This window comes from Sturnus vulgaris, chromosome 1 (genome assembly GCF_052056855.1).
Source record: "Sturnus vulgaris isolate bStuVul1 chromosome 1, bStuVul1.hap1, whole genome shotgun sequence".
Taxonomy (NCBI): Eukaryota; Metazoa; Chordata; class Aves; order Passeriformes; family Sturnidae; genus Sturnus; species Sturnus vulgaris.
In genome coordinates, this window is record NC_142243.1 from 95,030,540 (window position 1) to 95,044,596 (window position 14,057).

The following is a 14,057-nucleotide window of genomic DNA, read 5'->3' on the forward strand; positions in this document are numbered from 1 at the left end:
AAGAGCAACATACAATGCAAAACTAACTCTAAAGCATAAAAAAATGTTTAGAACCCAGTCTGATCCAGAAGAGAGCAAATTAACACCCAGAAGCTGAGCAGCAAAGACCAGATAAACAACCTGAAAGAGCGAGAATAGAGGTTACAGCGACACAAAGTGGAAAGGATATGACAACACAGAAAAGTGAATAAACTCTCAGAGATTCCTTTTCAAAATACACTCACTGGTTGCTGCTTTAAAAAAAAAAAATCTACAGCAAAGTAAGACAAAGAACAAGGGCTGCAAGTGCCCTGAAACACAGCTCAGCATTGCAAAATGAAATACTCTCCTGGCTTATCCATCAAAAGTTCTGCCCAGTTCTCCCTGACCTTGTCCTGGGAAGCCTGGGAAAGATTGGCCCTGGCAAGTCACACACTGCTTGCAACTTGAATCAATTCATTTACTGCTGCTCATTTACTCTCACTACCAGCCATAAATACAAACAGGAAGCAGTATGTATTGAAAGCATAACATGAAAGGAGATGCGGAGGCAAACTGGAGTGGGAAGTGGGAAAGAGGAAAGCTTAAACAGTGAAGCATGTGCTCCAGATAACTTCAGGCAACTCAAGAGTAGTTGCAATAAAGAACTGCCAACACTTCAGACAATCCTGAAGTAGCTTTGCTGTAAAAGGACATCCTGATACAGAAGTCCTAACTAACTCTTAGCAAACCTAAAAAGCACCAGTGCGGTTTCTATGTAAGACTTGAATGACTGGACTCCCTAGGAGATGAAGCATGGGACACAGCAATGTAATACGGAATGTAACAGAGAGAGAGGGTATTTCAGAGTATTGTCAAGAAGCAACTGGACCAAACACAGTCCAATATCAATATATGAGGGTGTATCTGTTAACAGCTATGTCCAGCTTTCTTGAAGAGTGGCTCTCAGTCACTCTTCCTGTGTGATGATCTGCTAACCTCCTTTGCAGATGCCATGTGCCTGATCTACCCCAGATAAAATGCCTTGGTCAACTTGGAGCAGTTTCCACTGGTCCCACAGGAAACAAGGAGTTTGGACATTTCTCATGGACTACAGAGTAGAGGCAGTAGCTTGAACTATGCCCAAAACTGTCATAAAATGACTATTGTGTGCATGCATGGCAGCTTGGATTTACTAGTCAGGTGCAGAGGAGACACTCTGGGCACACGGTGAAAGCTCAGTGTATCCAGAGTGTGTCAGATTTGCTGCACACACAGAGCCTGCACACCTGGCAAGACTGGCATGTGCTGTTTGTCAGAGTCACTGCATGTGCCCAGCACTGTGTATCTGGGAGCTGAGCTGTTGGGAAACTGAAGCCCATTTGCAGGGTCACCATCTGTACGTACAACTGACTTGAGGGTAGCAGTAGGACAGCCCTCTGGAGACAGCACAAACCTACCTGTGAATCCCACCACATTCCTGAGCCAACAGCCCTGCAGCCAAAATGATCGTGAAGCTGTAGAGTGTATCAAGTGTCATTGAAGGAAACAAAGTGACCTCCCTATTAAGAAAATAGGGATGGAGTATTTGTGAAAGGAAATGTCAAATTTCTACCCTTTTTCTCTCAGTTTCATGAAACTGCTTGAGTACATGGTGAGTAGATCTCCTTAGCTTTGCCAAGGATATAAAATCTGCAGAAATGTTATGTCACTCTCAGCCTCATAGTTGAAAATGACAAGGCAACAAGCACAATGGAAATAATTTAGTCATAAATAAGCTGTCCCAAATGAGTTGGTCCATCTATAGGAACCAGTGCTATGCAGAGACTGTCCTGAAAAAGGTGTACTTTCATTAATCCAGCAGTCTTCTGCACAGACCAATTGCCTCTTTATGGAGCTAGTCAGAGCAGAGCAGCACATTAATCCAGACACTCTCCTTATCTTGCCAGCTGCTCCACTGAGATGCAGAACACACTTGTGTCCTCTCAGTCAGCCACAAGACAATCACATGAATGTCTGCAATGAAAAATTCATTGTTAATACCCACTCTGTAGCTGGCAAGCTATCATTTGTTACCAGTCTCATGGAGTGGCTTCAAAAGATGAAGAAAATGTCCTTGCAAAATGGAAAATCTGGCTGCACATTTAAATATGACAAACACAAAGGTGGATGTATTAACCAGACCTTTTCACGGAGACAAAAGCAGAACAAGCATCAGGGAAATAAAGCTGGCATCCAGTCTACCCAGATGATAGCAGGGATGCTAGATGAGTCAGTTCAGATACTTTGCCAGGGTATTCACATGAATCAGGAAAAAGAAAGATTTAGAGAACACAAAGTTCTTTCGTACATGTAACAGCCTCTTAACAAGTGCGTCTGGAGTGTGACAGTGCACTTGTCCTGTTGGGGGGAAAAATCACGAACTCTTCCTTTATGAAACAGCTGCTGGAATTTGCTCAGAAACGGCCTTCATATTTGGTTACACTTCTGGAAAATTATTCTATTTATATACAGTGGAAGAGGTATAACTCACTTTGGTGTCCATTTAACTCCCAACTTCCATTTGAAAATTGTCCTTCTGTTAACATCAGTATTGGTTTTTGTTGTTTCAGAAGTCAGATTCAGACCATTTAATGGCTTTGCTATCGTGGTCTGTTGTGGTTTAGGAATTGTATTCTCCAATTTAGTACTCCCACCAAAACCAATGCCGTTGAGCCTCCCATGTGGTGTACTTGAGAGGGGAGTTGGAGGCACAAAAGGCAGAGAATAACGTGCTAAGAACAATTTACTGGAAACAACGATAAGAATGAAAACTAACAGTAACAGCAACAACATTAATAACAAAAGTGTGTAAAAGAGTGATTCATGCCTAAATGCTCACTTGTGGAGCCTGCAATTCCAGCCACACCACCCTGATGGCAATAGAGCCCTTCCTTCCAGAGGGGGAGTCCTTTCCCCTTGCCCCCCGAAATGAGGTACAGAATAACCTCTGGGTCCTAGACATGCCCCCTCCTGGCTACTCCTGACAGAACCAGGACATGCTCATACTGGAGAAAACTGGGTTTTCTAAGTAATAAAACTGTAAGGCACAGCAGAATTTTATGACAATAAACATTACACTTAAATATTGGGTTTGAACCCTTTAAAATCCTTGGGTGGCACATAAATTTTGAAAGCTTTTTTTTGTTTGTTTTAAATTATCTCCTTGCAATGCTATCTTTTGTTAGTTTTGTCACCATTAGGTTGAATCAAACTTAAGCCTTTTTTTTTCCTTTTTACCCAAAAGGAGCTGGAATCTGTTCTGGAGCCTCATTTGCTACATCTGGAGCTACTATCAGGCTTTTGATCAGACCAAGCCTTACAGATGGAAAAAGTTCTACTTTAAAATTCCTCACATGTTTGAAGATGTCAGTAAAGATCTTTTAAAGTGTCAGAAGCGATTGCTCTGTTTGTAGTCTTGCTAATACCAATTACAATGGTATTGTCTCTGGTCAGAAGGTGGTATACAAAAACAATAAAGCCCTTCTCATTCTCCTACCCACTCAGACACTAAGCTGCACACAAACACCTAGGCACAGAAAGAGATGCACACATGCACACACGTGCCACTGTTTCTTTGAAAGGAATATATTAAAGTATTGGCCCTGTGGAATAATGAAGGAAGTATGTAAATACAGCACTATTCTTTCAAGAAAAGCTTTAAAAATGCACACACTCCACTCCCCCTAAATTATGGTAGAAGATGGGTCATAATAGCTAATGTAGTAGGCAAGAAGGGAGAATGGAGCACAATTCCCTAAACTCGATAAAATAAGCAATTACTCCTGTTATCTGAATGGCTCTGTCAGTGGAGAAGTTGTCTCTGTCATAACAGAATCTAACAAAGGCTGTTGCCTTTAAGCATCAAAGGCTTTGGCCTTATTATCTTTCAGAGATGTGCATGTATAATAAGTTTTCCCAACAAATGGCAAGGAAGCATCTCTGGCAAAATATAAAATGGTGATAAACTATGTCCAAATGATTAATTCACAGAAATTCTCCATCACACTGCAGCTACATGTGCCCATCTCTTCTGTTATGCCCTTGGAGATTTTCATACTAAACGTATGTGCATATTTTTCATGGCCACTGATATTTGAATTGCAGCCTGCTCCCATGCAGAACATAAAACACTTCAAACTGCATAATGCTGACTAAATTATAAGTTCTCCAGTGGCCTGAGGTAGCAAGGGCCATAATAATGAGTGTGCTTAAGTGGTTTGTGTAGATTTTTTCCCCCTTTAATTTTAATGCCCTGACTTGCTGCTGCCTTTTCTAAAGCTAGAGATTGTCTCATACAATCATAACAACAGGGAAATAGAAACTGCATTATGTTTTGAAAAAATGTGGGATGCAAAGCAGAAGCTCCACTCATCAAGAGGAGTGATAGCCAATTCAGCCATGTCAGTCACATGGAATAGAAAATGCTTTGGTGACTTTGTCCATACTTTAAATTATTTTTGAGCTGTTCTACGTATAAAGTGACATTTACTGGATAGAAATCTGCAACCCTTCCAATGACATTCATATTGCACATATTAAAAAAAAAGGAAAAAAACCCACACCTGAAGTGTCATTTGATTAAAAAGATAATGAAACTAGGTAAATGAAGCCTGCAAAACTACTGTGAATTTTACTTATGGCATTACAATAGGTCAAAGTGGACATCTGTATGAGCTGCAACACTTAGTGATTTTGCAATGTTTTCAGTGTTCTGGTATTGGTTATTTTTCTTGGGTTTACTCAAAAGACAAATGGATGAAAATGCTTATACTGCTGCAATACTCACTTCCATGGTAATTGGAAAAATATACATAAACTGTGCTAATATCCACGGATGTTTACAGTCAGGCAGATAAAAAGAGCCTGGGCACATGTTAACTGTTTCTATCAACTTCCCCCACCTCTAAACAGAGACCATTTTTGGCCGGCACATTGAGGAGCAAGGAGCCATTGACTTAACAAATGAATGCAAAAGAAGACAGGCTCCTTGGAAAATCCTTTCTGTGTGCCCCTCTTTTGTTCCACAATGTTTTGGGAAGTTAATTTCTACATTCCCTGCTCTACACGATTGAGGCAGATGTTTAAACTCACTTCTCACAGGATTCAGACTGATCCCCGTCAGCACCTAACCACTTCACCTAGCCTAAGGTCTGAGGCCTTCTTTGCAGATGACTGCAAACTTATGCTCAAGTTCTCCTATATCAATATGGCTACACAAATCTTCATCTGGCAACAGTCCCTGGACCTCTTCCTCACTGAAAACATGGAGTAAAATACTTTGGCTAGCAGTATCTTAAATGGAAGAAGTGAAAATGATAGATTTCTACCCTACTTCCAGATTGCTCTGGAATCCTGGCGTGGAGCTCCTTGGTCAGTAAGCAGTAGGGGTGGCTGTGTTGGTGTAGCAGAAAAGATCAGCACTGGCTCTGCCAAATCTCTAGAACGGTAAGAACTCCTGAAGCAACACCAAGACCTCCCAGGAAGTGTTATCTCTTCTCTCAAGCCTCTCTTCCACGTTGTACATATTCTCCTTCTATAACAGAGAAATGAATACATCTTTCATATGGCTGTTTATTTCTCCCTCATTCTGGATATTGTTCAGCCATTTTACTTACTCAAAGTGAATCCGAAGTGAGAAATGAAACTACTTGTTAGTCAGAGAGTACAACCCTACTTGTTGCAGTGTCTTGACCTTCTTCAGCTCTTTTCCTCACTTTCATTTTATACCTTGCGATTCAGTCATTGGGTTGCAAATACAGATTCGCTTTATTTATTTATTTATTTATTTATTTATTACTGATCTGTCTTCATCCCCAAAATAAAAGCATGGTAAATTCACTTAGTCACAGCTTGGCTAAGGTTGGAAGGGACCTCTGGAGGTCATCTGCTCCAATCCCCCTACTCAAGGAGGGCCACCTAAAACTAGCTTCCCATTACCATGTTAAGATGACTGTTGAGTATCTGCAAGGATGGAGACTCCCCAGCCACCTAGTTCTATCTTCTTTGTACCTTCCTTTCAAATATTTGTATGTGCCAACAAAATTCCCTTAGTGGTCCTTTGCTGGACTCTCTCCAGTTTTCACCCCAGCTCACTTTCTGTTCAGCCAACCCATACTTCACCTTCTGAATGACCACCTTGTGGGAGACAGTGTCAAAAGCCTTACAGAAATTGAGGCAGACAATATCCACTACCTCATCTACCACAGCAATCATTTCATTATAGAAGGTTGTCAAGTGGTAGAGCATGACTGCCTGGGGTGATGACTTGTCTTTTATATGCCTGGAAATTGTTTCCAGGATAAGCTGCTCCATCACATGCAAAGGAATTGAGGTGAGGCTGTACTTGGCCAGTAGTGCCTGAAGTCCTTCTTACCCTTTCTGGAGACAAAATGAGACTTGTTTTCCTCCAGCCCTCAGACACTTCTAGCGACTATGTCATTCAAAGATTATCAAGAGTGGCCTCTCAATGATGCCAGTTCTCTCAGTTCTGATTGGTGCATCCCACCAGAGCCCATGGACTTACATATGTCCAGGCAGATTCATTATTTTCTAACTTGAACCTCTTCCATCAAGGGCAAGATTTCCTTGCTCCAGTCTTCTCCCTTGGTCTCTCAGCCCTCAGATTTCTGAAGGTAGATCTTTCTGGAAAAGACTGAGGTGAAGAGGGCATTCAGTAGCTCAGCCTCTCCCACATCACATGTCACCAGGGCTCTTGCCCCATTCAGCAGCAGGCATGTATTCTCCCTAGTCTTCTTTTGTTAATTATGTACTGCAAGAAGCCCTCTTGCTACCTTTGACATCCCCCACTAAACTCAATTTTAGATGGATTTTGGCTTTCCTAGCATAATTTCTTCATATTCAGACAATGTCTCTCCTTTTTATGCTTGAGTTTTGCCAGGAACTCCTTGTTAACTCATGTAATCATCCTGATATTTTTGCCTGACGTCCTGCTTGTTGCAATGGACTGTTCTCAACCTCAGAGGACATAATCCTTGAATATCAAAGAGCTTTCTTGGGCCCCTTTTCCATTTCATGGGAGTCTTCATGAACAGTCTCCCTGCAAGGCCAGAGTCCACTCTCTTGATATCCAGGTCATGATCTTGCTTTTTGCCCTATTTACTCTTCTCAGGATTCTGAACTCCACTATCCCATGGCCACTGCAGCCAAGACTGATTTCAACCTTTATATCCTCAATCTTCCTTATTTGTAATTAGGAAGTCCAGCAGAAGACCTGTCTCCACTCAATCCTCTATCATTTTCATCAGGAAATACTGTCCAGGAACCTCCAGGATTGCATATGTCCATCTGTGTTATTCCTTTGGAAGATATCAGGTGGGTGAAGTTTCCCCAAGAGAACCACAGCCTGCAACATGAGGTGTCTTCTGTCTCCAGAAGACCTTTTCCATTTGTTCTGCCTGCTTATTGACACCTGTAGTTTACACCTACTACAACATCACCCGGTACCCAGTAACTGATATCCAAAAGCACTCAGCTGGCTCAAAGTCCATTCCCTAGGAAGAGCTCTATACATTCCAGCTGTTCATATTAAACAAGGTTCTGAAAGCCCAGTAAACAGGAACATGTTCAGTGTCTAAGCACTTATTTTGACTATGAGCATACATTGCTTCCCGTAAGTAATGACATATATAATTAATCACTATTGTTGTACAGGTTATACCACCAAAACTAGGCATAGTTTTACTCTGCATACCTGGTTTTACTTCAAGGGGCACCAGGTAAATTTTGTATCTCCTGAAATATCTCTCTGCATATTTAGTTACCTTAAGATGTCTGAACAAGCAAATTTCCAATCATCCATTTAGATTGTCTAACTTCTTCATTATATAATCTGTTCAATACATTGCTTTTACTGGCAAAATTAAGTCAGGCATGTATTTTAACACATGGAGAGTGAACAGCTATGCTGATTAATCAACCTGAATTCATATGATAGAGATTCTTAAGATGCAAAAGCCCTAATATTATTGTATTCAGATACATGAAGACCCTTGCTTGCCAAAAAAATAAAGGGGAGTGATCTGGCTTCAATCTCTTTCTCTGGCATAACTTGTCCAACATTTTAAAGTGCAAGCATCTGCAGCACTTTAGTCTTCCTCAAGTCAAAGGTGCTTCGCTCAGTCCAAGTGGACAGTTAACCTTAAAAGAGGCTTTTTAAGGAAAGTTTCAATTTAGATTTGCATCCTTAGTCAGAGAGCAGTGTGCTGAGGACTCATCTATGGCTTCAGGCAGATTTTCATTTAAAACCAAAATTACTACTACTACAAGAATAGACAACTCTACTGATGGTGTGTAGGCATCCTATGTAACACTCTCCTGAGGCAGACATTTCAGCTCCTAAAGCTGAATAAAATGTTTTCTTTGTCATACCAAACCTTGCTGATCCCCAGAGATTTTCCAGATAAGGTTTGAAAATAAAGGTGTTTCAGGAACTCTCATTTACAAAACAGTATGTAAAATAGTCAGGTTTCAGTACCTTTTAATGAGAAGGTGAGTTTTGTTTGGTCCTGCCTTCAAAAGTGGAATGTTTATACTACCTTCCTCAGTAAAACAGAGATAAGTAAAACTTATCTCTTGGGCATTCACATGTGAATCTTGTCAAGATCTACGGCTGAGTTTTCAAGCATCAGTTTTAGGATGAAAGATTCTTAGGGAAGTATCTCACAAACTTTCAAGAGTTGATTGTTGTTTGAGACACCTTGCTCTGAGCAAGATACTGTAGTTTGTTCAAATTAGTTTACAAGAATTCTCATTTCAGCTCATTAGAAACACAAATGCTGGATGCTAATAACTTATGGAAGGTGCTTTTCACGTATCCCTTTGGAACATGACCTGTGCTCCCTAGTACTCTTAGCATTTAATATGTGATAAAGGTTGAGTTTAGAAAAGAGAAGGCTTCCACACAGTACTTCAAAAGAGTATTTAAGTCATGTCTTTAACGTTCTACCTGAACTTTGTTTTAAACATGCACATTTTCAATACCACAGAACTACATATGTTTTGAGCACCTATCTCCTCCAGGTAAACTAGATACATAATTTTCTAAATCCAAACCTAATGATTGTAATTATTCTTCAGATAAAAGAAGAGAAACATGTTTTTCAAGCAAAATGCTACACAAAATGGTAAAACCAAAAGGCTTATTTATTTAACAAGGCCCTGTTTGTGTGGCTCAGCCTCCGTGTTAAAGGATTTCCTTTCCCTGTAAGAAACAAATTCACCTTTCATCCCAAAACCATCCCTAATGAAACACTTATCAAGAGCAGGAAACAAGCTGATAACTTGGTAATGTGGCCACCTGTCAGTTGGGCACTGGTCCAGCATTACTGATTTCACAGAGGCTGCAGAAAAAGCTGCAGTAGAAGATGGAGGCCACAGAAATCAGCTTGTAGTAACTTTCAGGTGAAACTGACATAGGATTAATAGATCAAATTTCCCAGATTGTGTAGCTTGCTTATGGTGCAAAATTTTAAGTCTCCCCATCTCAGAGCATCATCTCTTTGCAAGCTGAAACAAACTGTAGACAGATGTTCCCCTTTCTTAAATTACCCTTGCTTTGATGTCATTGATGGCATGATTTTAAGACTGCATAAATAATATACATGCCTGAATGTTAACCAAGCGCTGAGCAGAAATATTAGTATGAACTGGCTCCACTCATGACTCTTAGTGAATGTAAGCATTGTAAGACTTAGTTTCTAGCTTCTGTGTAACACCCAGTAAAACCCTTGGCCTGAGCCTGTGAAAAATTACCTAGAGACAAATGGAAGACACAAAAGATGGGTACTTAAATTAACTCCTTGCACATGCCCAAGTAGTTAAGCACCTCATTCTGCTTGGATTTACAGTAATGCCTCCCACATGTCAGAATTACCTAACAGCTCTCCAATTTTTACCCTAAAGGCATTCAGACCACTTCTCTATCCCACATCTTGCCACCAACTGAATAAGTATATTAGCTCCAGCTCCGGCTCTTGTGGTTCAAGAGATACCACTGTCACTATAAAATTTTCATATTAGCATAATCAAGCACTTTCCAGAGCAGTTTGGCCCACCTTAAGGAGCCATTGCTGAAAGGAAGGGAATAACAGCTGATTACACAAATATTATATTGTCAGAATTATATAGAGCACTTGCTCATTACATTGTTTAATTCAGTTTGGAGACTGCATCCTTCTGGTGATGAAGACAGGTCACAGAGTTTTAGAGATGAAAATGAGCACCTTCAATCCCCTTAATTTATAAAGTATTTAAATCTTTGTAGTTCTGCAAGAGCTGTCACTTGTGTTATTTGTCCTTCTCTCTTTAATGGATAGTTGTAGTTCCCCTACGTTGATCTGAAATCTGACACATTCTTTTCTAATTAAGGACATCTAATGGGAGAGTTACACTTTCCCATGATGCCTACTACAATAAATCCTTCTAATTATTAATGTATCTAGGCAAGTGACATCTCATTATTTGGGTGACTTCACAAAACCATTTGACAGGGAATAATGATGACTCAACCCTAAACCTAAATTTGGAAGAATTTAAGTAGATCAGAAATTTTTCACTACCATAAATATTTTTTATTCAGATGGTTTAAACTAACAGATACTCAGACTAGAGGGTTCAGAACAGCTATATTTCTTCCCCCTGCAATGGGAATGCCGACTGCAATGGAAAACAACACTCCATTGTGTGTTTTGAAGCGTACCTGAGAACATGCTTTTCCTGTCACAGTTCCCTTTCTTTCAAGACCTTATTTCTGCAGCAAATACACAGCATAATGACTGGAGCAGAGAATGCATTAGGGCAATTTTATATAATACTTAAAACTTGATTTAGCATTCACTCACTGGTGCTGTTTTGTGGGTCCTCCTTTCCTGTAAGTAAACAGGAGAGGGCTTGGGTCTGTTCGGAGAGTTCATCCACTAGCCCGTGGAGCTCTCATAGCATCAGCCTGCACTGAGCGATTGTGTTACATGGGGGAGAGGCTGCCAGAAAACCCTCCGAGCACGGCTTTAAGGGGTGCCAGTGCAGGTGGGTTCCTCAGCCACCCTCTCCCAGTAAATTTGGAGGCTCTGCTCAGGGCACAGCAAAACCAAGGCCTTGCAGTGACTGCAGGAGCATCTCTCACCACGCTGTCGCTGCTGGACAGCCATAGTGACATGTTCCCAGCCCCCTTCCCGGTCCTTGGGGCAGCGCTCAGGGCCAGAGGTTGCACCACTCCCCCCTCTATTTCGGAGACCCAGAGCGCTACAAAGGCCCGTGGGGACGAGGCCTTCGCCCCGGCTGGGACAAGGCAAGCCAAAGCGAGCGGGAGAGCCCATCAGCTCGCTGAGGAAAGGGCCACGCCGACGGCCAGCCCCACTCCAGCCATGCCGCTGCAGCTCCCGCCCAGCCCGGGGCTGCCGTCTCTCATTCCCGAGGTTCTACTTTGCCGTCCCTCATTCCCGGGGTTCCGCTGACGGCGGCCAACGCCGAGCCGGCAGCGCCCCCTGGCGGGCGGCCGCCGCCATGGCGCCCTGATGCGCGGCCGGACCGGGCCGGGCCGGGCGGGCTCTGGAGCCGAGGGGAGGCCCCGGCAATCTCAGCTCTCCTCTCCTCCTGTGTGATCAATTATTGTCAGGGTGCTGCAGCGCGCCTCGGCTGAGGGGACGGTAATTTCTGGGATTGTCGATAGCAATGAATAATTCAAGGCGCTGCCGCGGAGGCTGAGGAGCCCGAGATAAGGGCATCGAGAGATAAGCGGAGATTCCAACTTTTTGAAAGTGAAGGGGGAGAGTGTTAAACTCGATCCCTGGCGCTCGGGCCGCCTGCATCAGCCGGTCCTCGCGTAGCAGGAATGGTGGAATGCTCTGCGCACCGGTGGGGTGCTGCAGGATGCAGGGTCCAGCAGCTGCCTCAGGGGGCCCAGCGCTCCGGTCCGGCTCCCTGCTGAAGGCAGCTGAGCTGTCTGTCCACGGCTTCATCCCCTCAAGTATGGAAATCCTGCCAGACTGGGAGATGCACAGGCCTCTGGAAAACCTGACGCACTGCCTGGCTATCTCTAGGGGGAAAGCATCACTGATAGGCAGTCTTGTCTAAAGACTGTGACAATTGACTCCTGTCCTCCCACCCTGCCGCACTGAGAAAAGCCTGACTCCATCTTCTTGACAGTCTCCTTATAGGAACCAGAAGGCTGCTGTCTTCACTAGCTGCACAGCTATCAGAGGGTCCCGTGTAGCCTTCTTTCCCCCATGCTGAATAAACCCCATTCCCTCAGCCTCTCCTAACAGGGCAAGAGCTCCAGTGTTCAAGTATTTTAAGACCCTTGCTGGACTCATCCTAGTTTACCCATGGCTCTCCTGCACTGTGGATCCCCAGACTGGATAGAGCGGGGCCTAAAAAATGGTGATCAGAGGGGGATTGTCTCCTCTTATTCTGTGGCTGCTACAGTAACACAGGATGCTGTTGGCCTTCTTTGAGACAGTCTGTGCTCCTGTTCTTATGTCCACCAAGGCCCCCAAATCCTTTTCCACAGAGCTGCTTCCCACCATTCTGCCTGTATTGTTGCTCAGGGCTCTTCCTTCCCGGGTGAGGGACTTGACATTTGTCCCTGCTGAAATTTTCTGCTGGAAGTTTCTGCTGGTTAAACCACTGAGCTACTATTATCTAAGCTTGACCATCCAACCAATTTTTTATCTGTCTAGTTATCCACTCATCCAAACTGTGGTATCCTACCTTGGATATTGCAAGGCAAGGTGTTAAAAACTTTGCAAAAGTCAAGGTGGTGCCTTTGCATCCACAAATTCAGACAGCTTGTCATAGAAGGCAATCAGATTGGTCAAGCAGTTGGCAACCTCATGCTGACTCTTGCAGCTTTCACAATGAATGTTGGGAAGGAACATGATCCAAAGCCTGGGGATGGTGGTAGTCCTATCTGGACACCAACAACATTGTGAATGTTTTTGTAGAGTTTTTATTCTCTCATTTCAATACCTAGAAAATATCAAGAATGTCAAACAGTAATTTGCTACTGATGCCAATGTTAATTGTTCTTGGAGCTTTCTGTTGACAGTATTGGTGGCTGCATAACCAGCTAAGGATGGAACATTACCAGCTGTCTATTGGTGAAGGGAAACTCTGGCAAAAAAGTGATTTACTCAACATCACACAACGTGTCTGTTGTCAAGCAGGAGCAGAACTCGGGATGTACTCCCTTCTGGTCACATACTCATCCCCAAATTCATCACATGATAACTAATGCCAAGAACATAGTCTTCCATTCAAACTTTTCAAATAAATACTTCTTCCATCCAGTGACCTTAGCTTGAGGTTTCATTGCATTATAAATATACATGTCTAACATGTATAACAAAAAAGCAACACAATGGTGAAGTACATTATCTGGATTGCAACATGCACTTGGCTCTGATAATAAGCACTTACAGGGAACATGAACTCATTGGGGAATGTTAAAAAACGTAGGATGACAGACTGAAAAAAAACAGGTAAATGAACAGACAGCAAAGCTGGCAAAAATATTGTTGTTGCAAATGGAAAGTAAACATTTATGTTTAATAAACTTTTATGTTTTTATGAGAAATTTCTAGATGCGTGTGGTTTTGTTTTGATTTTAAAAATACGTTTTTACATAAATAAATCTATACAGCTCTCATTCATGTTTTAAAATTTTCTGTGCAATTTTTAATTTTAAAATGCAAAAAACATAGGACAGTATCTTTCTCCTCCCCTTCCTGAATCATCCTTGTTTCACCTAAGAAATCACTGGGTTGTCTTTGCCAGACGTCTTAAAGGTATAAAACAATCTAGATTTTCTCTGTGCATGTTAAGTAAACTAAAAGGAATTCAGACACAGAGAGCCAGACACAGAAGGTGAAAACAGCATAGTATAGATTTCCATCCTATCATCAGCTCTGCCTTCTGCATTTGCCAGTTGTTTTGCATGATCTGCTTGTGCAATGACTGTGCAATGCTTCTAATGTTGCATGTTGTCTCCAGGAGGGAAATGAGGAGTTTCTCATGCTGTGCTTATGCACAGTTCTCCCAAA